This window comes from Podarcis erhardii (assembly GCF_964252035.2).
Source record: "Podarcis erhardii genome assembly, chromosome: 7".
Lineage (NCBI taxonomy): Eukaryota > Metazoa > Chordata > Lepidosauria > Squamata > Lacertidae > Podarcis > Podarcis erhardii.
Genome location: NC_138511.1, coordinates 84,960,256 through 84,988,050, shown reverse-complemented (window position 1 = coordinate 84,988,050; position 27,795 = coordinate 84,960,256). Strand labels below are relative to the sequence as shown.

General features: G+C 49.5%; 1 protein-coding gene and 2 long non-coding RNA genes across 5 annotated transcripts in view; 2 read left to right on the top strand and 1 right to left on the bottom strand.

The window, feature by feature from the left end:
- LOC309346269 overlaps positions 1-1,681 on the top strand; it is a 242,295-nt gene extending 240,614 nt beyond the window's left edge. Inside the window, exon 3 of the long non-coding RNA XR_014158547.1 lies at positions 1,611-1,681. This is a non-coding gene — a long non-coding RNA (uncharacterized lncRNA). The remainder of the gene's footprint in view (positions 1-1,610) is intronic.
- Positions 1,682-4,230: 2,549 nt separating this feature from the next.
- On the bottom strand, positions 4,231-27,650 carry LOC309346309. Its single transcript, XR_014158592.1, has 3 exons — positions 27,600-27,650; positions 26,039-26,254; positions 4,231-4,586 (listed from the first exon to the last, which is right to left on the bottom strand). It is a non-coding gene; the product is annotated as an uncharacterized lncRNA (long non-coding RNA).
- Positions 15,416-27,795, top strand: part of NPAS1 (neuronal PAS domain protein 1) — a 101,916-nt gene continuing 89,536 nt past the window's right edge. The window contains exon 1 of one of the 3 annotated variants that reach the window (XM_081868833.1): positions 15,416-15,547. The gene's annotated coding sequence lies outside the window, so the exon portion shown is untranslated. Of the gene's footprint in view, positions 15,548-16,569; positions 16,684-27,795 lie in introns of those variants that run through there. The other 2 variants (XM_081868834.1, XM_081868835.1) reach the window with 2 other exon arrangements.

Here is a 27,795-nt window from a genome sequence, read left to right as displayed (position 1 = left end):
TTTGTTGGCAAGGTGATGTCTCTGCTTTTTAAGATGCTGTCTATGCACTTCCCTCTTCTTGATTCTTGTCAATGCACTTCCCTCTTCTTGATTGATTCTTGTCAATGCACTTCCCTCTTCTTGATTCATTGAACCCATTTTTGGTCAATCTGCCAGAACCTGTCTTCACGTGCAGGGGACGTCCCTTGCGCACTGAGGGTTTGAGACCCATTGGCTTCTCTCCCCAGGTTTAGCCAGAGAGTCAAGCCGTTGCCCAGGATGTGCCTGCTGTTACACACTGACAGCTTCTAGGAGCCTCAGGTGAGAGCTGAGTGCAGGGTGGGGACCCAAGATGAACAGACTATCCCAGAATGAGCACGACGTGTCTCCCACCAGAGGTACTACCCCTCCCCTAACACCCCATCACTAGGACCAGAGACTTGAAAGTACAGCAATCATATAAAATCAGACAGCAAAGAGTGTGTGCGCTTTTTTCATCCAATAGCACAGCAGTTTTTAACTTAAACTTCAGTCACCAGGGTGGTGTCCCCCTTAGACCTGTCCCAAAGTTAGGACTCTCAGGGGTCACAAGTAGTAGTAGAAGTAGTAGTAGTAGTAGTAATAATTATAATAATTTATTATTTATTATTTATACCCCGCCCATCTGGCTGGGTTTCCCCAGCCACTCAGGGCAGCTTCCAACAGAATATTAAAATACAATAATCTATTAAACATTAAAAGCTTCCCTAAACAGGGCTGCCTTCAGATGTCTTCTAAAAGTCTGGTAGTTGTTGTTCTCTTTGACATCTGGTGGGAGGGCGTTCCACAGGGAGGGCGCCACCACCGAGAAGGCCCTCTGCCTGGTTCCCTATAACTTGGCTTCTCGCAATGAGGGAACCGCCAAAAGGCCCTCAGAGCTGGACCTCAGCATCCAGGTAGAACGATGGAGGCGGAGACGCTCCTTCAGATATACTGGGCTGAGGCCATTTAGGGCTTTAAAGGTCAGCACCAACACTTTGAATTGTGCTTGGAAAAGTAAAGCGTGTTTCTGTGCTGAATTATTTTTTCCGTTCAGTTCCTGATGAGTAGTGGACCTGAAGATAAGAGGCTGGTGTGACAGCGGTGGAGGAAGCTGCTTGGGGCGGCACGTCCAAGAGTGGGGCGAGCCGCCCATAGGGGCGGGGCGCATCATGGGGCCTCCAGAGTCTGCCTGCCTTCTTCCACTCAGCTGCCCCACAGCTGGGGGGGAGGCAGCGGGCAGACCGTTTGGGCAGCGCAGAGCCTGCATGCGCCCAAGCCACTGTGTCATTCCCAGGAGAGACGCGTGGCTTGGGCGAGCTGCAGGCCCCCGGTGGGTGCCACCCGGCATTTTGTCACCCCCTCTCGGGGACATCCGGGGTGGGCCACCCCCCCGCACCCCCTTCCTCTGCCCCTGGGGGGTGGTTGTGGCGAGACATAGGGGGGGAATTCTAGGCAGATCTAAGCTTGCTCCTTCTATTTTTTAAAAACTGAATTCCACCAGCCCTAAAACTCAGGTATGAATCTGGGATATGCCCTGAACAAAGGGCTGTATAGTTAAAGCTATGGTTTTCCAAATAGTGATGTATGGAAGTGAGAGCTGGACCATAAAGAAGGCTGATCGCCGAAGAATGGATGCTTTTGAATTCTGGTGCTGGAGGAGACTCTTGAGAGTCCCATGGACTGCAAGAAGATCAAACCTATCCATTCTGAAGGAAATCAGCCCTGAGTGCTCACTGGAAGGACAGATCCTGAAGCTGAGGCTCCAATACTTTGGCCACCTCATGAGAATATAAGACTCCCTGGAAAAGACCCTGATGCTGGGAAAGATGGAGGGCACAAGGAGAAGGGGATGACAGAGGACGAGATGGTTGGACAGTTCTCGAAACTACCAGCATGAGTTTGACCAAACTGCGGGAGGCAGTAGAAGACAGGAGTGCCTGGCGTGCTCTGGTCCAGGGGGCCACTAAGAGTCGGACACGACTAAACGACTAAACAACAACATTAGCAGGGGACTGGACTGGATGATCCTTGGTGGTCCCTTCCAAGTCTACAATTCCATGACAATTTTACCAATGTACTAGATAAGAACATCAGAAGCTGGATCAGGGCAAAGGCCTGCCTAGCCCAGCGTCTGGTATGCGCAGCCAGATCCTCTGTCGGGAAGCCCAGGAGCAGGACCTGAATCGATGCACAGTCTCCCCCACTCGTGAAGAACGGGTATTTCACCAATGGAGGGGAAACGGAGATGCTGTGGGCTGCGCCGCTGTGCTCAAAGGGTTAACTCCCGAGCCAGTCTTCTTCGGGTCTCCTCTCTGCTCCCCCCTCCCCCTCTATCCTAGCCGTGAAAGAGTTAACGGAGGTCAGGCATGTGTCAGCGGCTGGCAGTGTCTGGAAACCGGTGCATGGTTATGAGGCAGCGCAGGGGCCCCCCAGGGATCATCTGACATGGATTGAAAACTGCCTGATTGACAGCCGTGGCTCCGCCGGAGTCAAAGGGCTTCCCAGCGGAGCCACACGGGTCAAGCTTGGGCCTAGTCCCTCCAGGCAGCTCTGGCGATGGGTCTTTCCATAGCCCACCCCTCCTCCTGCCATGCGCACCCTGCATCATCAAGCGCCTCCCTTCCCCATTCATCTTCCCGATCACGCTTGCATTCCTCTGCTGGCCGAGAGCCTCTTCAAGTATGCAGGGAAGGGAGCCTGTGCGCACACGGACGGGCGCACCCGCTGTACATGAGGCCCTGCTGGAAGGAAAACCCTTGGCCACATCGGGTGGGGTGGAGGGGCATGGCAGAACCCCAAAGGAAGCAGACCTCATGCAACATAAGATGCTCTCTGCATGGCACATCTTCCAGAACTGTGCTGGTCCCGTGGGTTACCCAAGAGGCAAGGTCCAAGTCCGGTCCGTGGTCAAAGGTGCAACATGGAGGCAGTCCGTAGTAGCTGAATCTGGGTGCAGGGTGGGAGTCTGGTGAAGTCAGGAAGAGGCTTGCAAGCAAGGAGCCAGGGCGGGTTAGACAGAAAAGCAGGACAGGGTTCAGGCAGGAACTAGCAACCAACAATGTTGCTCCAGCATCTTGGGACTGGGGCTGGCCGGCTTTTATCTGCCCCGTGGCATAGGGCGGCCCCAATCCTCTGGTGACTCGCCTCTCCTGGCCTGGAGGTGAGCATTCCTCCTGCAGGAATTTAGTTCCCTCTGCCTCTGCAGCTCAGGAGAGGCTGGAGGGTTACTGGACCCAGAGGCGACCTCGCTTCCCCTGACGGGGCTGAGAGTGGAGCACCTGCAGGCAATGGGTCCTCCATCACCTCAGGAGCCAGAGCAGACTCAGCTGGTGCCTGCACCTGAGGATCCAGCACAGTTGAGGATCCTTCAGGCTCATGCCCCAGCCCCGGCTCAGCTGGTTCTGAAGGCAGGGAATTCTGTGCAGGTTGGGATCCCTCAGGTTCAGCACCCGAGTCCGAATCCCAGGCCATCACAATAACCCTCCAAGTATCCCAATTTTCCAGGGACAGTCCCAGATTTACAGAAGCCATCCCGGTTTCTGATTTGATCCCAGAACGTCACGCTTTTCCTTAGGACGTCCCTGTTTTCATTGCAGAAATGTTGGCGGGTATGGAACAGGATGTCCCTAGGGCAGTGGTCAGGGACACTGTGGGTTAAACCACAGAGCCCAGGACATGCTGATCAGAAGGTCAACGGTTCAATTCCCCGTGGCGGGGCGAGCTCCCATTGCTCGGTCCCTGCTCCTGCCAACCTAGCAGTTCAAAAGCACATCAAAGTTCTAGTAGATAAATAGGTACCGCTCCGGCGGGAAGGTAAACGGCGTTTCCATGCGCTGCTTTGGTTCACCAGAAGCAGCTGAGTCATGCTGGCCACGTGACCCGGAAGCTGTATGCCGGTTCCCTCCGCCAGTAAAGCGAGATGAGCGCCGCAACCCCAGAGTCAGCCACGACTGGACCTAATGGTCAGGGGTCCCTTTACCTTTACCTTAGGGCAGGGGTCAGCAAACTTTTTCAGCAGGGGGTCAATCCACTGTACCTCAGACCTTGTGGGGGGGCTGGACTATATTTTTTTTTGGGGGGGGAATATGAACAAATTCCTATGCCCCACAAATAACCCAGAGGACACATTCTACTCATGTAAAAACATGCTGATTCTTGGACCATCCACTGGCCGGATTTAGAAGGCGATTGGGCCGGATCTGGCCTTAGTTTGCCTACCCATTGTCTAAGGCTTCTTTTCAGCCGGGACTCTCCAGAATTCACTTCTCAGGTGGGCCGCCATTGCCATTCAAAGAGAATGAAGGAGGTGGGTTCTGGGATATCATCTTCTAGAAAAATGGTGCTGGACACCCCTATTTTCGTTGGAGACATGTTGGAGGGTATGATCCGTTATTTGAGAGTTGCAGAATCGTGTGGCAGCTTTCTGCGCAATGAGTGTGAATGGGCTTTTTCAGATCCACAGCATCGTGGAGCTTCCATACTGCTCCGAACACGGCGGGTCATCTCTGGCCACGTTTTCCTCGAGTAGTCCCACTGAAACGGCTGGACCCAGCTTAGTCATGTTCATGGCTTTTCATGGGCCTCCTCTGAGTAATAATAATAATAATAATAAATTTTATTTATACCCCGCCCTCCCCGGTCAGAGCCGGGCTCAGGGTGGCTAACACCAGTAAAATTACAGTAAAAACATAATAGGAAAAGAAAGAAAAAAACAATTTAAAATACAGGTTAAAATGCAATTTAAAATGCAGCCTCATTTTAAAGGTAGCCTCAATGGTCGCAAAAGGAGTCAATTCACAGAGGACTCAGAAGTTATTCAGACATCACACAATGTCCACCGTGGACCAGGGAGCAGGTTGGTTCAGTCTGCATTTACAGGCAAACTCACGTGATTTGTGCTTTCCGAAACAATACCGGAACTGAAAGACAACCTGCTTTGGAAATCTGTACTTCTCTGGATTTCGCGAACGTAGAATGGTCAAGTTGGAATGGACCCCAAAGGCCATCTAGTCCAGCCCACTGCAGTGCAGGAATCGCAGCTAACAATGTGGCTCTTCAGCCAAGTAATGTGTATATAAACTGGCATATGCTAGAGTACAGAGCGCATTCAAATGGATGTTCAGTAGTGAACATAATATGCAAAAATAGGGAAACTAGCTAAAAATATGCAAAAGACTATTGTTAAAAGGTAATTAGACTCTTACAGAATTGAAACTATATATAAAGAAGCAAATCTATTACAATACAGATAATAAAAACAGCGCAACATTATTAAAAGTCCTTTAAAAAACATAACAACTCCAAAACAGTTCCCAAAGACCTGTCAGAATAAAAGCCTTCACCTGCTGCTAAAGGGAGGAGGGAGCCAATCTCTGGGCAGGGAGTTCCAAAGTTGCCTGGGAGCTACCACCAAGAAGGCCCTGCAGCAGCACTTGTAAGTTTCCCTCCGGCCACCAAGTGGACTAGAAAAGGGGAGTCCAAGAGTTGCAGGAACACTGGACACCCACAAGCTAACTTTCTGCCTCCCAGTCTTCAAAGAAGAGAAGAGGAGGAGTTTGGATTTGATATCCCGCTTTATCACTACCCGAAGGAGTCTCAAAGCGGCTAACATTCTCCTTTCCCTTCCTCCCCCACAACAAACACTCTGTGAGATGAGTGGGGCTGAGAGACTTCAGAGAAGTGTGACTGGCCCAAGTTCACCCAGCAGCTGCATGTGGAGGAGCGGGGAAGCGAACCCAGTTCACCAGTTTACGAGTCCACCGCTCTTAACCACTACACCACACTGGCTCTTAACCAAAAGCCCAGGGGCGCCATGGTGTCGTAAGGAAGGTGCTTCTGTCGGAGTCCCTGATGTGAAGTTCTTGGCTGTCAGTCCCAGAAGATTTTCATCCTGCTCTTCTGATACATTTGAATTGCTCAGAGCAGCTTCTGAAACATAGGATGCAAGACTCTCTTAACAAAACGAGGTGGAATAGGGCTTGTTACTTTCCACATCACTCCTGGCAAAGGAATGTGAAAACCCAGTGGTCCCCAAACTTTTTCCAGGCCCATTTGGTTCCATAAACTCATCTCTAGTGCTCCCCGATCCTGTAAAAAGCATTACTCAGAATAATGCTTTTCACGATCCACTACGGAAGAGAACACAGTAACATTCAAAACAGTAGCATTCAAAACAGTAACGATTAATTGCATAGCTATTCAAATCCAATTTGTAGCCCTGGATTCCCAGAAAAACCGAGTGTGTGACGTTGATGTTCACAAAAATGTATAAATATATGCTCTGATCTAATATATCTAATATATGCTCTGATCTATGATAGCCATGTTCAAATATATAAAAGGATGTCACATAGAGGAGGGAGAAAGGTTGTTTTCTGCTGCTCCAGAGAAGCGGACACGGAGCAATGGTTCCAAACTACAAGAAAAAAGATTCCACCTAAACATTAGGAAGAACTTCCTGACAGTAAGAGCTGTTCGACAGTGGAATTTGCTGCCAAGGAGTGTGGTGGAGTCTCCTTCTTTGGAGGTCTTTAAGCAGAGGCTTGACAACCATATGTCAGGAGTGCTCTGATGGTGTTTCCTGCTTGGCAGGGGGTTGGACTCGATGGCCCTTGTGGTCTCTTCCAACTCTATGATTCTATGATTCTATGATTCTAATATAGTATTGTAGCATACACACACACACACACACACACACACACACACAAAAACATATATGCAGCAAAGAGTGCTGCATGGAAAATATTTTCATACATTATTACAGAACATAAGGGTGAAGGAAAGTCATAGCATAAAATATTGATGGAAGGGACCCCTGTGGTCATCTAGTCCAACCCCCTGCAATGCAGGAATCTCAATTAAAACATCCATGACAGATGGCCATCCAACCTTTGCTTAGAAACCTCCAGTGAAGGAGCGTCCACCAGCTCCCAAGGGAGTCAAACAGCTCTTGCTGCCCAAAAGTTCTTCCTGATGTTTAGTCAGATTTTCCTTTCTTGTCGCTTGAAGCCATGGGTTCGGGTCCTACCCTCCAGAGCATGAGAAGAGAAGCATGCTCCCTATTCCGTGTGGCAGCCCTTGAGATATCTGAAGATGGCTCTCGTATCTCCTCTCGGTCTCCTCTTTTCCAGACTAAACCTCCCCAACTCCCTCAACCATTCCTCATCAAGCTTCGTTTTGACACCCTCCTCTACAAGAGCCCTCTCCCTTTCTGTGGTTTCCAGAAACTGGTATTCAGCTAGAAGTGGTTTAGTCCTGCTGGCCACATGACCCGGAAAAGCTGTGGACAAACACAGGCTCCCTCGGCCTGAAAAGCAAGATGCGCGCAACACCCCATAGTCACCTTTGACTGGACTTAAGCGTCTAGGGGGTCCTTTGCCATTTTTACATTTATTCAGAAGCATTGCTGCTTTCATCTGTGGAGGCAAACAGAGCCTCCACCATAGTTAATAGCTAGATTAGAGGTCAGCAACCTTTTTCAGTCATGGGCCGGTCCACCATCCCTCAGACCATGTGGTGGGCTGGACTATATTTTGGAAAAATAATACAGTGGTGCCCTGCAAGACGAATGCCTCGCAAGACGAAAAACCCGCTAGACGAAAGGGTTTTCCGTTTTGGAGGTGCTTCGCAAGACGAATTTCCCTATGGGCTTGCTTTGCAAGACGAAAATGTTTTGTGAGTTTTTCCGACTCCCCCCCCCCTTTCCCCCCTTTTTCTAAGCCGCTTATCCGCTAAGCCGCTAAAAGCCGCTAAGCTGCTAATGCGCTAGACGAAGAGACTTGCAGAACGGATTCTTTTCGTCTTGCGAGGCACCACTGTAATGAACGAATTCCTATGCCCCACAAACAACCCAGAGATGAATTTTAAGTAAAAGGACACATTCTACTCATGTAAAAACACCAGGCAGGCCCCACAAATAACCCAGAGGTGCATTTTAAATAAAAGGATGCATTCTACTCATGTAAAATCACACTGATTCCTGGACTGTCTGCGGGCCGCAATTACGGTAGGTGATTGGGCTGGATCCCGCCCCCAGGCCTTAGGTTGCCTACCCCTGAGCTAGATTACCCTCATGGTTGCTTCCAACTCTAATAAGAATAATAATTTATTTGTACCTTGCCCATCTGACTGGGTTGCCACAGTCACGCCCTGGGCTGCCTCAGCCATCTATGATTCTCTGAGTCTTCGTAAATTTGTCCAATCCTCTTTTACAGCCGCCATCACTGTCTCCTGTGGGAGAGAGTTCCGCAGTTTAAACTACGTGCTCTCTCTCTCTCTCTCTCTCTCTCTCTCTCTCTCTCTCTGTGTGTGTGTGTGTGTGTGTCCCGCCATGAACTTCCCACATCCAAAATTCCTCCGGCCCTTTGACTGACCTGCCTGTCGACGACGTCTTTTGGACTGTCAAATTCTATCCGCTGATGGGAAAAAAGGAACAGAGATTTTTTAAAATGCCTGCGTTGTTCATTCCAGGACACGTAAAGGTGGACGTGGACTCCCCGCCCACTCCGCACAACTAGAAAATGACAACAGCGTATCTGACAAGTTGATTTCAGAGGGATGAGTTGTCAGAAAAACTGGGTGGGGGGGGGGATAATTCTCCAGATAAGCACTGTACTTGGGTACCAAACAGCATCGCGAGGTCTAGCACCATGTTCTGCCCTCATTGAACCACCGCAAGCATGTGGGGCTGGCCCCCCTTGCCCACGTGGCTCCTGCCTCTGCCTTCTCCCCACCCCCACCCCCACCCCACACGCAACAGCCTGTCAATCAAGCACAGGGTGACATGGCAAGCCGTCCTTGGTCATTACGGCTGACAGATGTCCATTATCTCCTAATCTCTCTGCATTAATCAGGTGTTTGCTGCCAATCACGTTGGCTGGGGGAGATGTGTTTTTATTTGCATCTGTCAGGGCCAATTACTGCTGTGCAGACAAAAGCTTGCTATGTCCCCCCCCCCTTCTGTCATGGATTTAATCTTTCCTCCTGCAAGAGGGAAGGAAGGCCAGAGGGACCTTTGGAAGTTGCAGGATTTCCACAGGCTCCAGAAAGGGGCGATCAGGAGAGTGGGCGGACTTCTTAGAGGGCAGGAAATTCTGCAGCGCCGCAAACGCCTGGTCAGCAACTAGGGACTCTGCTAGATTGGTAAAGAAAAGGCGTTTTATATGCGTTGTAAATGCAATATAACACTGCGACACCAGAGGGCGGTGTGGAGTTCCATTTTTCCCCAACGCGATTTTTCATACAAAGTTTACAACGCGTTTTCCTGGAACGCTTCTTTGATGTGTCTGGATCCAGCCAAGGTTTCTTGGTGAGCTGCTTGTGGAGGAAGAAGGGGCCTGAGACCACCCCAAAGTGGGTGCCGTGCCCTGTGCCTATGTCTTACTGTTGTTGTTTAGTCATGTCTGACTCTTCGTGACCCCCTGGACCAGAGCACGCCAGGCACTCCTGTCTTCCACTGCCTCCCGCAGTTTGGTCAAACTCATGCTGGCAGCTTCGAGAACACTGTCCAACCATCTCCTCCTCTGTCGTCCCCTTCTCCTTGTGCCCTCCATCTTTCCCAGCATCAGGGTCTTTTCCAGGGAGTCTTCTCTTCTCATCAGGTGGCCAAAGTATTGGAGCCTCAACTTCAGGATCTGTCCTTCCAGTGAGCACTCAGGGCTGATTTCCTTCAGAATGGATCGGTTTGATCTTCTTGCAGCCCATGGGACTCTCAAGAGTCTCCTCCAGCACCATCATTCAAAAGCATCCATTCTTCGGCGATCAGCCTTCTTTATGGTCCAACTCTCACTTGCATACGTCACTACTGGGAAAATCATAGCTTTAACTATACAGACCTTTGTTGGCAAGGTGATGTCTCTGCTTTTTAAGATGCTGTCTGCCTTGCCGTGGCGAAGGGGCTTGAATAACTCAGAGAAGCTATGAGCTATGCCGTGCAGGGCCACCCAAGATGGACAGGTCATAGTGGAGAGTTTTGACCAAACGTGATCCACCTGGAGCAGGAGCCGGCAAGCCACTCCAGTATCCCTGCCAAGAAAACTCCATGGCTTACTATATTTATTTCTTTATATCCCACCTTTTTCTTCAAGGAGCCCAAGGTGGAACACATGGTTTCTCCACACAACAGCCCTGTGAGGTAGGTTGGGCTGAGAGGCAGCGACCAGCCCAAGGTCATCCAGTGAGCTTTGTGGCCGAGTGAGGATTCGAACTCCGGTCTCCCCGGTCCTAGCCCAACACATTAACCCAGGGTTTCCTCAAACTTGAGTCTCCCGCAGCCCCCTCCCAAACTAGCAGGGATGATGGGATTTGTAGTCCAAAAAACAGCTGGAGACCCAAGTGTGGGGAACACTGCTCTAACCACTACACCACACTGGCCCTGGCAGTATTGGTGGATGGGGGCAGGGGAGAGGCAATTCATTTTAGGCCAGCCTTTGTCAACCTGGTGCCCCCTAGCTTTTTCCCTTTGTTGGACTACAACTCCCATCAGCCCCAGCCAGCACAGTTGATGGGAGTTGTAGTCCAGCAGCTGAAAGCCCACCAGCCTTAGATGGCTGATGTTGGACCCCAGTCTCACCATTCAAATCAGTGGTTCCCATAGTGTGCAGCAGCGCCCCCTGGGGGTTGGTAGGATTACCCAGTGTGGGAGCTAAGAGGCAAGGGCGATGTAAAAGACTATCAGACTTTGCAGAACTTGTATCCCTGCGTCAAGCTCGTCGGTTTTGTTGAATTAATAATAATAATAATAATAATAATAATAATATCTTTATTGTCATTGCCCCCTCTCAGGGACAACGAAATTTACTTGGCTGCTCCATCCACCCAGGTAGGGCACTCCACACAAAATCAGAACAACTATAAAAACACTAATTAAAACAATACAGCAAGGAAGATTAGATGACTTTCAAAGTCCAGGTTTCCCATTCAGGGCCGAGATCGCTCTGGAGAAGAAGCTGTTCTTGAGACGGCTCGTTCTTGTCTTCATCGTCCTGTATCTCCGTCCCGACAGCAGGAGCTCGAAGAGACAGTGACCAGGATGCGATGGATCTTTTACTATGTCCAGTGCCTTCCTATGGCACCTTGTGGCATAAATCTGCTCTAAGGTGGAGAGTGGGCAGCCAACAATGCTCTCTGCTGCCTTCACAACTCTGCACAACCCCATCCTGTCCTGGGTAGTACAGCTTCCGTACCACACACATAAGCCATAAGTGAGCACGCTCTCAATGGCACAGTGATAGAAGGCAAGCAGCAGTTTCTGCGGAAGATGGTTTTTCCTTAGGATTCTCAAAAAGTACAGTCTCTCCTGCGCCTTCAATTAATTTGACTAAACAGTTTTTTTTATATATACAGTCATACCTCGGGTTACAAACGCTTCAGGTTGTGTCTTTTCGGGTTGCACACCACGCTGAACCCAGAAGTACCGGAACGGGTTACTTCCAGGTTTCGGCACTCACGCATGCGCAGTACCAGTAAATTGCACTTTGCGCATGCGCAGAAGCGACATTGGGGGTTGCGAACGTGCCTCCTGCATGGATCATGTTCGCAACCCGAGTGTCCACTGTAATTTTTATTGCTTTTTGCACATGTTTTCCAAACATAACATCCCATTTTATACAATACAGTGGTACCTCGGGTTACATATGCTTCAGGTTGCAGGCGCTTCAGGTTACAGACTCCGCTAACCCAGAAATATTACCTCGGGTTAAGAACTTTGCTTCAGGATGAGAACAGAAATCGTGCTCGGGTGGCGCAGCAGCAGCAGGAGGCCCCATTAGCTAAAGTGGTGCTTCAGGTTAAGAACAGTTTCAGGTTAAGAATAGACCTCCGGAATGAATTAAGTACTTAACCCGAGGTACCAGTATTTAACAAACCTTTAGCTATCACAGCCTAGGACCGTCAACCTCGACTAATGGTTTTCTAACTTCCTTTCTGATTTTGCATTTTTATTTTAATAGTTATTGCTATAAAATCCAAATCCTAAATAAACTCCTTCTTAGTCCTTTTTCGCAATAATTCATATAGTTCTCCTTACGAAACTCCTGGAAACCCTGCAAGTGATGTCAATTGATTACAATTGTCTCTCAAATATATCATAAATTTCTTCCAATCTTCCAGGAAAGTCTGGTCTTGCTGGTTCCGAATTTCCCCACTTAATTTCGCCAACTAAACAGTTTTAATTGGATTTTGAATAAAATATGGAATTAATTGTTACTGCTTTGAATTTTGTGGTGTTATCTTTCTTAGAGGGTTGTGCAAGCAGCAATTTGGAATAATGCTTTTATGGGGAAGGGGGCATTGGGGATGCGTTTATGGGACCAAGAGGGTGATGGCCCCCCCAAAAGAGTTGGAAACCATTGATTTAAATCAAGGGCTGGAGAACAGAGGGGAATGAGGCTGGGAATTTCCGTCTGTGAAGGAAAATGAGCTTGTTTGCAAATATCGGGAACTTCCCATTCAGATATTGCGAGACGCTGAAAGGTAATTCTGAATGAGACACTGACCCTCAAAATGTGGAACTCGTATTAAAGTTGGGAGCATTGGTCAATCAAAATGTGTTTCAATTATATTAAAATTGGAATCTCACATGCTTTTCGTTGTCAAATACTTGATGCCATTAGTCAGCAATTCAATGCTGTTTCTTTCTATTTAGTTGTCCATTGTTCTTGACACATTGGAGAAAAAAGTATTGCTCGGAATGTCAAAAGACAAGACTGGGTTTTCAAAAAATACCGTCTTAATATGGCTATCACACATTGGGAAGAGTTCCTAAGGCACAAGTCCCATTTTACAAAGTTTATGCAAAAGTGGGTGGTAGCCAACTTAGGTCTAGCTATTGAAATCAATAGGCTTAAGTCACGCCCTTTATTTCCAGTGGGTCTTCTCTGAGTAGAGGTGGCATTGCCCACAACCTAGACTCTACTGGAAAAGCTTGATTATTTCAGTTTTATTTCTTTCATGTTGAATTTCTCGTTATGATTAATTGCTACGTATAAAACCGGAAATTTAAAATTAAGATTTAGGTATGTAAGTGGTTGAGTTGTTGGGTCGACAGCCAGGCTTATTTATTTATCTAATGTGTGTGTGTGTGTGTGTGTGCGCGCGCACACACACACACACCCCACTCTAGCCACGATAAACATATTTTCTCCAAAGCACACAGAATTTTTTTTAAAATGTGATTTGCGCTTAATTAAACTCATTTTATTTCTCACCTCATTCATTTTATAATGTGCACTCCCCCTCTTGTTTTTACACTGTGATTATGATGATTTATTAAATTTGTATATTGCCCTTCATCGGCAAGTCTCAGGATGGTACACAACATAAAAATGGTGACCTTTGGCAGCAAACTTGATGCCTTCCAGAACATTTTGGACCACAACTCTCAGCCTCCCTGAAATTTGGCCCTGCTGGCAGAGGGGCTGATGGGAAATGGAGTCCAACAAGAGCCAGGAGACAAAAGGTGAACCATCCTTGATTTTATTACGATGATTATAAACCACCCTATGACAGAAGTGCGTTGTTTTTACAAAATGAAATAAAACAGATTAGGAACAGACAATACACCGCACAAACCAAAAGCTAAGCTAAACCTAAGAACTGGTATAGATTTAAAAAACTGATCCAAGTTTGAAAGATCTGGTGTTGAAAATACTTGGGAGTAGTTGCCAAGTGGAGTTTTCTGGAGAGAGAGGGTGCCACCACCAAAAAGGCTTTTCACTCCTCATTTGGGGAACCGAAAATGGGCCCTCCAAAATGACTCAGGATTCAGATAGATAAGGTAGGTGGGACAAACTGCCCGGTCCCAAGACAATCCAGGCCAAATTCTGTTGTCGTGTTTATTTTGGTTGTTGTATACCATGGGTAGGCAAACTAAGGCCCGGGGGCTGGATCAGGCCCAATCGCCTTCTAAATCCGGCCCGTGGATGGTCTGGGAATCAGCATGTTTTTACATGAGTAGAATGTGTCCTTTTATTTAAAATGCATCTCTAGGTTATTTGTGGGGCATAGGAATTTGTTCATTATTTCCCCCCCAAAATATAGTCCGGCCCCCACAAGGTCTGAGGGACAGTGGAACAGCCCGCTGCTGAAAAGCTTTGCTGATCCCTGTTGTAGACTAACTTCCATAGGAAAAAGAAACAGAAATTAGAAGAATTAGAATAAATAAATTAGAAATTCAAGGAATTAGAATAAATAAACGGAAAACCCCGAGAGGAGATACTGAGCTTCCTTACCTTAACACAAGGAACAAACCTTTATAGTGAATACTGATTCATTCAAGAGCGCAAGTTAGAGGAATAGTTGGCAAATAAAATGTAACTAGCCACAAAGGGGAGCTCCATGATCCAGCAGAAACCCATGTTAAATTCATGTATTTGAGTGCAAACTCTTGGTATGCTCAGAGGCAATTCCAACAACTGGCTTTGCATAAAAGTAAAGAATGATTAAACATCTTTGGTGTTGCTTCTACATTCCTACAGTGCAGGGGGTTGGACTAGATGGCCTTGGGGGGACCCCCTCCCTACTCTACAATTCTGATTCTATGGTTGCTGCTCTTCTTTCAATGCATGGACGCTTTTTGGCTTTGGTCTGCACGCATTTCTTCTTCTTCTTCTTTTTGCCAAATAACATTTATCAGTTTTCCCAATTTTGGACAACATCAGTGCCAAATCACATCAAATTTAACACAATCCCCCCCCAAAAGTTGATTTCCCGCTTTGCGTCCTAGACGCGTCCCTGCTTTCCCCCACTGCTTGCTATTACATTTTGATTTCTGACCCCCATTCCCTTCCTTAAATTACAATTACTTATTTTTATTTTTATTTTTTAAAAAAATCCCTTTCCCATTATCCATCAGCTGTCGATTGATCAACTCCTGCTTGTATATATATTCACGCAACAAGAAGCTCTTCCCTTCAAGAACAAAAGGCGGTTATCCATCTTCCTCGCCTGCCCGCTTCGAACCTGCGCGCATTTCCAAAACCTTGTGTCTTTGGTGCGTGCGCGCGTGGAGACGAGCGCCCCTGCGCGCGTGCAGAGCGCCCTGGCCGCTCAACTTCGGCTCGGGCCGACCCCCCCCCCGCTTTCTTCTCCCTCTCCCTCTCCCCCTCCCCTCCCCCGCCCCCCCCCGTCCAGTCGGCGGAGGGGCGGAGGCGGCATCAGTATGCGCAGCGCCGCGCCCGCTCATCACCATGTGAAAGGCAGCCGCGCCGGCGGCGCCTGCTGCTTCTGCACCCGCTCCAGCCAGAGCGCAGCGCAGCCGGGGCTCGCCGGGGCGGACGCGCCTTCGCCCGCCCGCCCGCCGGCCGGCCGGCCCGCCTCCCTTCCCTTCCCTTCCCTTCCCTTCCTCGTGCGCGCCTGGCCGGCTCGCCCCCTCGATCGCCCGCTCTATGGCGGAGCCTCCCCGCCGGGCCGCCCCGAGGCCGCGCTGGACGGGCAGCTCCCGGCGGGGGCGTCCCGGGCGCGGGGAGGAGAAGGAGGAGGAGGAGGAGGCGGGCGCCGCCACCGCCACCGCCGCCGCTTCTTCTGCTTGTGCTGCCATCATGCGCGCCCGGTGAGTGAGACGCGGGGAGCCCGGCGCGCCCCGACGAGGCCCCGGAGCGGAGCACGTGCGCGCCGGGCGCGTTGGGGTGGGGTCGTCGGGGAAAGTTTGGGGGCGGACTGGAGGGGGGATCCGAGAGCGCTGGAGCGGGAGGCGAGGTGGTTGGGGGACCCCCCCATCCCCCCGAGGGTGAGGGTTCAGGGAAAAGTTTTTGGGGAGGGTGAGAAGATTGGGGGGAGAAAGGGGGCGAGGGGGCGCAGGAAAGCTTTCCTGAAGGCTGGAGCCGCCTTTTGGGGGAGCCCCTAGACGGGGTTTGGGGTGGGGAGCGGAAAGACGCTTGGGAAGAAAGTGGGACGGAGGCGCGAAGTTGGGACTGGGTGGAGAATCTAGAAGGGGACGGGACCCCACAGGGTCATCCAGCTCAACCCCCTGCAATGCAGGAAGCGAGGGGGTTTCGATGGAGGCTGCCTGAAAGTGGGGGCACCTACTTTTTTACATGGGGGTGGTGGTGGTGGAGGGAGTGGTGAGGCTTCCCTGAAGCTGTGACCTGGTTCGTCTGAATTGTCTGGAGCAGTGGTGATGTCTCAGATAATGGCGGGGAGAGAGAACCCCATATAGGAAGGGAGCACAAAGTTCCTAGTGGGGGTGGATGCCTCCCTGAAGGGGGGGGCTTGATGAGAGGTTCCTGGGGTCACGTGACTTGCATTAGACACTGGGTGGGTACCCATAGATGGGTCAAGCTGTTGTGAAGGAATGTCTGATGTCTCCTTCCCTTGGTTTGTTTGGGGATGCAGAATCAAAGCCTTTGGGAGTCCAGCCTCCTTGCAGTCCCGGAGCTGGATGGTGGCGCTTGGCTGCTTCCTGGCTGCGCTTCCGGGTCCCTCTGCCCCTTGGCAGAGATGCTCTCTGCCCTCGATTCTGTGGGGTCCTCCTTCCATTTCCCCCAGTGTGGTGCTTTTATCTGGTGCTTTCCCTGTGTCCACCTTCCGATAAGATTTAGGCTTGGAGGGGTGGGGTGAGTCCCCCCCCCACTTCAGAAGAAGCAAGGCCACCCCCATAATTCTTGCTTGAACCCCATAATCCAGGGTGGTGGGTTCAGTGAGTGACTTAACAGGAGCTTTTTACAGGATCCAGCCAAAGCGAAAAAGGTAAGTGGGAAGTTTGCTTCCTGTAAATTCTGGCCTGGCATGTTCCTCTCCCCTTATCTTTCTGGGGTGCCAAAGAGCAAACTGCGGGCGTCTTGTCTGGTGACTTCTGTGTTTGCCCAGAGTGGGCTGCATGGTCCCATCCTTGCTTTGTGCCAAACTTGAGGGCTTTTTTTCCCTGTGCGGAGGAGGGGGGGAAACAATTGTTGCTTGTTTTTGCTCCACCAGAAGCAAAAGATGGGCATGAGCAAATAAATAAATCGACTCGCCGCTGAACAGTCAACTAGGCAAACACCCTGGTGAAATCTGAATCAGCCAGAAGTGCATCGCCTGCTCCCAATTTGGCCCCTGAGGTTCTGAATCATGGCCACTGTTTTCTATGATACCTTCTCTGCACTGAGCCAAGAATTGGTTAATTCTGTGAAAGAGGTGCTGGGACTGAAGCTCCCCATTCCCAGCTTTGCTGGCTGCTTTCTCCCCCTCTCAGTTGTGGGCGTCTGGAGTGTAGTGAGCAGGGAGGGGAAAGGCACTCTGCACGTGTTCAGAGGTTGCAGCCTCCGTTCACCGCAACTTTGCCTGTCCAAGCGCTGACCGTAGAAAACAGGTTTGCAGGTTTTGAGTGCTGGGATCAAAGGAGCACCCAGCTGCTCAGCTTTTCTTGATCTGATCTCTCAAAGTCTTGCTGTTCCTTGATCCCCACTGCAAAAGGGTTGCAGCAGCAGCATTGGTGGCTAGTTACACGGGTTTTCAGGAGCCCGGCCAGAATTGCAAAGCTCAAGTCTGGACAGGGGTCTCGGCTGAGTTGGTTGGATCCTCACGAAAGAAGATGTTGTCCTGACAGAGTTTCCAGCTGTGGAAAGGGAGGCTTTCGGGTTTTTTGCTTAGGGCAGAAGCAAAGCGAGGGAACTCAGACCTCGCAGTGTGTTCATTTGTTCCTGAGATCCAAAGGTGACGTTTTGGAAACAGTGCTCCAGGTTTAGCTGGGCTTTTGTGGAAGGAATGCAGGTGTCAAACAGTGTTTGGGTTGCAGAGTTTCAGAATCCGGTTGCATGCAGGTATACAGCTTGGGCGTCTTGTTTGGAGCTTCTGCCAAAACCTGGATGTTGAGGGCTTCGGAGAGCTCAGGGATAACTAATACCAGAGCAGAAAGCTCCGGAGAGTTGCCTTTATCCTTGCTATCATTTTCAGGGACTCGTTATAACACAGGTGTGTGTCCCTTTCTCGCTTCCACACCTTTAACTGGGGTTGTGAAACAGTCACATATTGGACTGCTTTTTGGCCAGCTAGTATTACTTCTGGCCAAGAATGTAGGAAGCTGCCTGTTGGTCCACTTAACTCAGTGTTGTCTACACTGACCGGCAGTGGCTCAGCCAGGAGTCTTTTCCAGCCATGAATTGAACCCAGGACCTTTTGCATGCCCCAGGGTGGGGTGGGGAGGAGGGGAAAGCCTCCCCATGTTTCCATCAGGCCTTCAGATGTTCTAGAAGTGATGGGCGGTGTGTTTGATGGCGGATTGTCCAGCCTTGTGTGCTACACTTCCCTTCGAGTCTGGGCTGCCAGCAGGAAACTCTCTTGTAAAAATTATTTTAGGAGCTGGCAGAACTTTTCTTCAACCCTGCCCCCCCCATTTTTTATTAAAACTGCAGAAATGGTTTGTATTCTTTAAAAAAAAATCAATCTCCCCCTTTCTTACTTGCCAGGTTTAAAAGGAAAGGGTTTGCCGTTTCTGGCAAAGTGTGCTCTGTGCCGCCCAGCCAGTTTTTGTTGGGGTGAGGGCATCGGCGCAGGTTTGTCTCAGGGCCAGATTGAAGGCAGGCTCAGCGGTTGAGCATCTTCCTTGCGTGGAGAAGGTCTCTAATTCAATCCCCAGCAGGTGAGACCAGAAAAGGTCTCTTTCTAGTCGCAACCCTGGATAGCAGCTGCCAGTCCATGTAGGCAGCACTGAGCTAGGTGGACCCAAGTCTGTGGGGCAGCTTCTAAGAGCTGGATGTGGTTGAAGAGATGCTTTGCTGGCCAATTAAACAGGTTGGCCACGCTTCCTGAAACCACACCAAAACCTTCTCAGCCTGCTTTCAAATCCCCTCCGGTTTCAGGGCACGGGAAGGGAGACCCTCACATCCCTGAGCTCTCTGAGATGAAAGCTGCATCTGAGTTGTGGAGCACAGTGGCCCCAGGAAGAAGCCAAATGCATCAGAATACTTTGAGGGGCTCTATGTGGAATGAATGGTTCCTTTGGAATGAATGGGAGACCCTTGTCCTCCAGGGGCTTTGCTCCCTTGTCGCTGCTGTCAGAGATGGTGGCGTGAATGATTTTGGTAGAGTGCAACCCAGCGTTTCCTAATCCCCATTTCTCAGCTGGGTGTCTTCTCTGCCATTTGGGGCGTGTTTCTGGGCAAAAGGGCATTTATTTCCCTTTCATTTTCTGCCTTGTATACCGATCCTGAATTTCTCTCTCTGAGTGAAAGTCCTGAATTTCTCTCTCTGAGTGAAATGCAATCAAAACACCGCCAGATCCTTGCATAAGAGGGAGTTGGCAGGCAGCAGGTACGACATGACTTGACCCTTGATTTGGAGGGGCAGAGTAGACTGAAGAGTAACAGGGAGGAGAGATGCAATGGAGTGTCCTGGAAGAAGGCATGACTGGCTGGACAGCAACACACTGCGCTGCAACTTTTTGTTGCAGGGCCCGCTTGTTTATTTCTTTCCATCAAATCCTGGCTTTATGCCACAACTCTTTTTAAAGCCTTGCATGTGTTTTCAAAACCGCTTGGGCTTTCTTTAATTTTCCGTGTTGTTTGAACAACCGCCCCCCCCTCCAACTTTCTCTGCCGTGCTTGGGACAGTCTCTCTGGAGGTCTGGCCCCAAACATTTCATTGTCCCATCAGCTGTGGGTGTTTGGAGGGGTGCTTTTCAGATCCCTCTCAGTGTTGCAAAGGATGCTGCCGACTGAGCACGTTCCGCAAGTTGCACTCTCCGTTCTCTGTGGCTTTGCAAGGGACGATGGGGTGTGTGCACCCCAGGAATCGTGCTTTGCTTCTCTGCACCTCCAAAAAATCTTGTCTCGCTTTAGCGATAGTCCTGGTGTTGCTCATAAACCTGGGGAAATTCTGGTCTTGTGGCTGCTTAAAATGTTTGCCGCTAGGAATGTGATATCGGTGTTTCAAAGAAAGCTTTCCTCCTAGCTCTTTTGGCTACTTTATCTCTTCTCAGGGTTTTTTTTTTGGTGCAGTGAAGCGCTGCCGTGCCAATAATCTTTAAGCTGCCTACCTACCTGAACTCCCCTTTGGAAACTAATTTGTGTGCCCTTCTGCTCTTCCTCGCCGCCCTCTGCAGGGTGATCTCCCCCCAGTTGCAGGCTGCCTTTCCCCCAGTCTTCCCCCTCGTCCTAGTTAGTCGCTTTCACCCCTTTTGTTGTCATGGCTGTCGCTGGCGCACCAAACAGATTCACCTTTCCCAAAAAAACAACAACACCCCGCATTCCTGGCCTGAAAGTTTCAGGCGTGCACAAGTCCCCGATGGAGTGGGTCTCCCTCCTCTCCCCCCCCCAAAAAAAACACACACCCTGCCTTCTTCTCCAAAGTCTCCTGGCGCCCCAGCCCTTTCCATGCCATCCTCAACATGCAAAGGTGTTTAACCGGCAGGCCTGCGAGGGCATTGGTATGCGCGGTGCGCAGCGTCTATTGATGATCTCGATTTTATATGCGAGAGAGGTGTGGGTTTTGTATTGGTATGTGCGAGAGGGTGCTGGTGCAGTTGTGTGTGCTTCTGGATCGGTATGCGTGGGCACTCACGCATCGAGTGCGGGGAGGAGGAGGAGAAAGGAGAGGCTTGGGGGGTGCCCCCCCCTCCGGAGCCTGCCTGGCAGAGCCGACTCTATGCTGATGCTTGAAAAAGAATCCCTTTTTGCTCCTGCCTTCTTGAATTCCCAGCCACTGCAGATAATACTTATTTTCAGCTTTTCCAATAGACGGTCCTGCACAGCCGGGCCAAACTGGGCAGCCTTCCTCCTCTTCTGGCGAATTGCACCCCAGGGCGAGAAGTTTATTTGGCACAGTCCAAGAGGGCTTGGATGTCGCGAGTCTCTTCTTGGTTAGGTTGTCGCTTTGAAACCGAGGTTGTTGTTGTTGTTTAGTCGTTTAGTCGTGTGCGACTCTTCGTGACCCCCTGGACCAGAGCACGCCAGGCACTCCTGTCTTCCCCTGCCTCCCGCAGTTTGGTCAAACTCATGTTGGTAGCTTCGAGAACACTGTCCAACCATCTCGTCCTCTGTCATCCCCTTCTCCTTGTGCCCTCCATCTTTCCCAACATCAGGGTCTTTTCCAGGGAGTCTTCTCTTCTCATGAGGTTGCCAAAGTATTGGAGCCTCAGCTTCAGGATCTGTCCTTCCAGTGAGCACTCAGGGCTGATTTCCTTCAGAATGGAGAGGTTTGATCTTCTTGCAGTCCATGGGACTCTCAAGAGTCTCCTCCAGTACCAGAATTCAAAAGCATCCATTCTTCGGCGATCAGCCTTCTTGATGGTCCAGCTCTCACTTCCATACATCACTACTGGGAAAACCATAGCTTTTACTATACGGACCTTTGTTTGGAAACTGAGGTTAGCTGAGGTTAAGCAGAATGAGGATGTGCAGTCTGTTTAAACCAGGCCTTGGCAACCAGGCGCCCTGCAGACTGTTTGGAGTACAACTCTCACAGCTGGGCCCCCGGCCAATCCTTACGGTACACTGCCTCTGGTTTTGGAGTCTCTATTCTTAACCAGTGTGGCCAGTCACTGAAGTAGAGTCCTGCTGGATCAGGCAGTGTTAGAAACTCAAATATTTAAGCTGACCGCTAAATGGCACCTAGGTTATGGTCCCAAAACGGAATGTCTGGGCACTTTTTAAAAAAACTATAGAATTTATCATCATCATCATTATTCTTATTCTTATTCTTATTAATTTTATTTCTATACCGCTTTGTATTTTAAAGAAAACACCTCAAACCGGGTTACAGCACATTGACACATCAAACAAAACAACCCAGAATAAAACAAATTCAAGCCTTCAGGAAAATATTTCAGATCCTCCTCTCAGTGACACTTCGCTTTCCCCACATTTAATTTACCTTCTTGGTTTATAGAGCTGCCCCATAGCAGAAGGACTCTAGGAAGGCAGTGTGGTGTAGTGGTTAGAGTGTTGGACTGGGAGCTGGGAGATCAGGGTTGAAATCCCCAGCCAGCCATGAAGTTCGCTGGGTGACCTTGGACCACTCACAGCCTCTTAACCTTCCTTATAGGGTACTACTTTGTAGAAACGGATGGAATATAAATGCAGCAAATAAGCTCTTTCTGCTTAACTGCTTAAGAAAGCTGGAGAGGCCAGCCGGATCGTTTCTGATACTTTCGTCCCTGTGATACTTTCGTTGTCCGACTGGGACAGAGGTCTCTGCCTGATATGTAAGGGGGAGCAGGGCAGATGGCAGTCCCCAAGCGGTGAGGGTAAGGCCCTTTGTGCATGCCCAGAGGTACAGTTCCGAAAGTACGAGGCCCGGGAGCCTGTGGCCCTCCCGATGTTTGGCCAGCCTCCATTTCCTGTAATTCCTGATGGTTGGGCATGGTGGCTGGAGCCATTGGGAGTCCAACAGCATTTGGAGAGTGCAGGATCCCGACCCTTGCGATATATTATTACTTTGGATTGCCCAGATGTTTTGTTCACTCTTGCCCAGTCATACAGGTAGAAGTTTGCAAGGGAAACTGGGAAAAAGAGGTGACTTCTCAGACTTCTCATGTTGGTGGTACCACTTTTTGTTATTCAAAGTGCTTGGCAATCCTTCGCTTTTTCACCCCTGATATCCTGGAGGACTCTAGGCTTGGCTACTGCCCTATATTCCACATGGGGCTGCCCTTGAAGACAGTTCAGAAACTACAAATGGGGGAGAGGAAACCCACTAATATATTTAGATGTATTTTTACAGTGGGGAAACTGAGCTTGAGAGCTAGTGACTTAGCCAAGGCTGACTCCACAGGATAGATTTGAACTCGGGTCTCCCAGGGCCCACCCTGAAATCCCTTGTGCCCCCTTTATCTTATTGTCTCCAAAGAATATGGCGATGTGCTTGATTTATTTATATTTTATTTTTAGGAAGGTCTCCTCCTCTCTGGGTTTTTACTGCCAGCTCTGTGGATTTTTAATTATAACTCCAGCAAAGGGAGTCAGAGATAATTGAGCTAAATTTGTGTCATAGTTTATGCTAATAATTTTTTTTTTTTTGCAATTAGTGGCTTTTTAGCAAGATTCTTCTCTCGAGCTCAGCTTCTTGCTGCTCGGAGAGTTTGTCAGCCCTGCAGTTTTCCATTCTTCCCTCTGCGCTGCTTCCTCCCACCCTAGTAATACAAACTTGTTTTCAAATGGAGAGCTATTTCAGGGCCTCTTTTCTGCATCCCAAAAGGCAGATTTCTCTCTCCTCCCCCGCCCCCCCCCCGGTGTCATACGACTTTTCTATATGTCTCTTTCCCTAAATTAATGTGAGTGTAAATATGTATACTTTCAAAAAATTGACTGTATAGGCAGCTCAGCAGTATAACTCTCTCTGAGCTGTTTCCCAGCAAGGAGCAGAATAGCGAATCCAAAATTCAAGGCACGACTACGGCAGGATTAAATTCGCTGCTTCTCCAGCTTCAGCTGAGGGCTAGCGCATCTCATGCCCTGCTTGTGCACTTTTGGGGTGGCCAGGCGAGAAGAGGGTGCTACACTGGGGGGGGGTCTCCTTTGGCCTGATCCAGCTAATGGGGACTCTAAAGGTAAAAGGGACCCCTGACCATTAGGTCCAGTTGCGGACGACTCTGGGGTTGTGGCGCTCATCTCACTTTATTGGCCGAGGGAGCCGGCGTACAGCTTCCGGGTCATGTGGCCAGCATGACTAAGCCGCTTCTAGCGAACCAGAGCAGCGCACGGAAACACCGTTAACCTTCCCGCTGGAGTGGTACCTATTGATCTACTTGCACTTTGATGTCCTTTCAAACTGCTAGGTGGGCAGGAGCAGGGAACAAGCAACGGGAGCTCACCCCGTCACGGGGATTCGAACCGCCAACCTCCTGATCAGCAAGTTCTAGGCTCTGTGGTTTAACCCACAGCGCCACCCGAGTCCCTGAGCCCTGCCCTAGGGACATCCTATTCTATACCCTCCCACATTTCTGCAATGAAAATAGGGACGTCCTAAGGAAAAGCATGACGTTCCAGGATCAAACCAGAAACCGGGACGGCATCTGTAAATCTGGGACTGTCCATGGAAAATTGGGATACTTGGAGGATTCTGGCAGATGTGCCATGCACACAGCATCTTATGTTGCATGAGGTCTGCCTCCTTTGGGGTTCTGCCATGCCCCTCCACCCCACCCAATGTGGCCAAGGGTTTTCCTTCCAGCTGGGCCTCATCTCCAATCGCCGGGTGCGCCGAGAGCTCACCCCGTTGCGTTGATTCGATCCGCCAACCTTCTGATCGGCAAGTCCTAGGTTTAACCCACAGCGCCACCCGCGTCCCCATGGGGACTCTACTGATGTCCTTATCCAGGATTGAAACTTTCCCCAGCTCGTAGACCATATCTTTTCCTGGCTAACCTCCCAGCGGCTGCCTGCTGGAGGTGGTTGGGGCGAAAGGGAAAAGTGGGCAGAGCAACAAATATGACCTTTCATAGGAGAGATCGTAGAATTGTAAAGTTGGAAGCAGGGTTTGAAATTAGCTGGGCGCCAGGCTCATTTTGCGCCTAAAGATTCTCCATTTGCGAGCACCTCAAAAAGTCTGGGTGCCATTCTTTTACACCTGGCTGACACTCAAGCATTATTGAAACGTATGTGCTTTGAACCCTCGAAGTATACATTAAGGATAGACAACATGTTAAGGAGTTTAACAATAAAGAGTAGAGCCTTTTGAAAACTGAAGTATGCCACCAATATTATTTTTTTGTAAACACCAAATTAAACATGTCTTAACAATTTCTGATCAAAATTTGATATTAACAATGTGTCTCTTATGTGAATTGCGTATTAGTCCATGCTTATCGAAATAATAAGTAAAAAGTCTTGCCGACCCTCCACAAATGGCGACTAGATATTCTGTTTAGGCGCCGACAACCCAAGTCCCAGAAGCCATTTGGCTCCTAGTTTTTCTATCCCAGTTTCTAACACTGGCTAGAAGGGACCTCAATCAAACAAAAGGCCTGTTATTGTTATTATTATTATTAAAATTTATATACCACGCTTCATCAAAAGGTCTCAGGGCGGTTCACATAAAAAATACAAGATGAAACACAAGTAAACAATTAAACCAAAACAACAAAACAATAACCCCCCTCTTCCCACGGATACATTTAAAACACTGTAGGATATTCAACAGCCAAGAAAAGTTTTCACCTGGCACCTAAAAATATATAATGAAGGCGCCAGGGGAGCCTGTCTGGTGAGAGCGTTTTACAAACGGGGAGGCACTGCAGAAAAGTCCCTGTTCTCTTGTGGTCACCCTCCGGTCCTCATGTGGAGGAGGCACACGAAGAAGGGCCTCAGATGGTGATTGCAGGGTGGGGGGGGCAGTGTTATAAGCTGGTCCCTTACCTTTCTCGCCCTGATCTGGCCACAGTGATCCATGTGACGGTCACCTTCAGGCTTGATTATTGTAACTCACTCTACGCGGGGCTGCCCTTGAAGCTGACCCAGAAATTCCAGCAGGTGCAGAATGCCGCAGCGAGGCTCCTTACAGGGTCCTTGCCGTGGGATCACATTCACCCGGTGCTATACCAGCTGCACTGGCTCCCGGTGGAGTACAGGGTCAGGTGCTGGTTTTAACCCTTAATGCCCTATACGGCCTAGGACCCTCATACTTACGGGACCGCCTCTCCTGGTATGCCCCGCGGAGGACCTTACGGTCCGCAAATAATAATATCTTGGAGGTCCCGGGCCTCAGGGAGGTTAGGCTGGCCTCAACCAGAGCCAGGGCCTTTTTGGCTTTGGCCCCAGCCTGGTGGAACGCTCTATTGAAGGAGACCAGGGCCCTGTGGGACTTGACATCCTTCCACAGGGCCTGCAAGACAGAGCTGTTCTGCCTGGCCTTTGACCCCCATCTGTGGGCCCCTGTAAGTTACCTCTTTGGCCCTTTTATCGGCTCATGTGGGTCCAACATGGATAGCTGGCCCTGAGGAATACTTGAGGTTCCCGACCCCTATGGTTGTAATTTGTGGGCAGTCATTTAATTTTTCTGGGTTCTAATTTTTAAGCTGTATTTTAATCAATTGTTTGATTGTGTTTTAATGTATTTGATATTTGATGTTAGCCGCCCTGAGCCCGGTCTTTGGCCGGGGAGGGCGGGGTATAAATAAAAATTTACTTACCTATATGGAGTCCAGTGTGTCGTCCTCCCGCAATTCCACAGGTGTCAGTCAGGTGCCCGAGGTACCTCTACTGTCACACTGCTGCTTCCCAGCCACTGGCATTCTAAGGTAGACTGCTTCTGAATCGGTAGGTTCCATCTGGACCATTGTGGCGAATCGCCATCCACAGACCCCCTGCTCCATGAATTTGTTGAATCTGTCATCCACCATCAGATTCTGTGAAACAGGATTAGGGAACCTTGGGCAGCGTGGCCCTCCAGGCTTCTCTATGTGGCCCTTGGAACCTTCCCTAGGACCCACCCTTTCACTGGCCCTGTTTCGCAGCCCAACTGTTTTGCCTGGTTGTACTGTGTCTTTGAACTCTGCTCTAATCTCGAAGGAAGACAGAGAGGCGAGTGCAAGTGTCTGTAGAAACTAGCCTACCTTCTAAGTGCAAAAACCAAATTCATGGCCACACCCACTTTTGCTTCCATGTGGCCCCTGGGGAGAGGAATAGGGCCCTTGGGTGAAAAGCGGTTCCCCAATCTGGAATAAAAATTTGTTTCCCAAGTTCGGTTGATTTGCAGCCTGAAGTGGCTCATAGCTATTTCCTGCTGTGAAATAAGCGCATTGCATGGGGGTTGGGCTAAATGACCTTTGGTGTCCCTTCCAAGAATGTGGCCCGGTAGTTTGGACAAAGGCAGCAGCGGGTGTTCACCCATGGCCACCTTGAGGAGCTGGGGGAAAGCCCATCGTGGAGCCCAGAGGCTGTTGCCATGCAGAGCCAAGTCAGATGAGGCGGCAGAGTTTTTCCTCTGCAAAGCGTTTTTGCAAACAAATCACAGCAGGTTCCGCCGCAATCCACGCTGGGCTGGGATGTACGAAGCCACGTACGGCAGGTGCAATGTTGGGGGGTGCCAGAGAAGTAAGTGCACCCCATTGTCACAGGGCAGGTTCTGAAATGTGTAGAAAAATTCCCGGCATTTCAGTTGACTAGCCGGTGCACGCGCTGCTGAAATTATTATTATTATTATTATTATTATTATTATTATTAATACCCCCCCCCCAGCCAAGGCCAAGCTCAGAGCGGCTTACAAGCAATAATAAAAACAAGTTGAATGATTGCAACTTAAAAACAAAATTAAAATACAACATTAAAATATTGAAACATTAAAATATTAAAATGTAGCCTCATCGCAGGAGGAGAAATATTGAAACCAACCCCCCCATTTCTGAAATCATGGCACGGGGTGCTTTTTTTTATGATAATTGGAGTAAACGTGCTGCTAGTCACTGTCGGGAAATATTTTTCTTTCCAATTCTGGATGACTGTTAATGCACCAGGACAAAAACGTTTTCGTGTTTGCCCTTCGCTCTCAGACTTTGCCGTTTGATTGGCTCAAGCGGGGGGCGAGGGGCCTGCAAGGCGGTTGGACTCCAACTCCCATCAGTCTGCGTGGCCAACGCTCAGGGACCATGGGATCGTAGAATTATAGAGTCGGAAGGGGTCCCCTAGGGGTCATCTAGTCCAGCCCCTGCAATGCAAGGGGAGTTGTCCAGCAGTATCTAAAAGGTTCTTTACCTCTGGACAGAAGCTTTTGTTGATTAGTCTGCTGATTGAGACTTGCTGATCGAATTTAACGTTTATGGGCATGAGGGCTAGAAACTTGAGTGCTGCTTTTTTGGCACTGATTTTGAAAAGATTCTGGATCTTGCGCTGGGCACTCAATTCTTCTCTTTTGGGCTGGTGTGTGTGAGTGTGTGAGAGAGAATATACA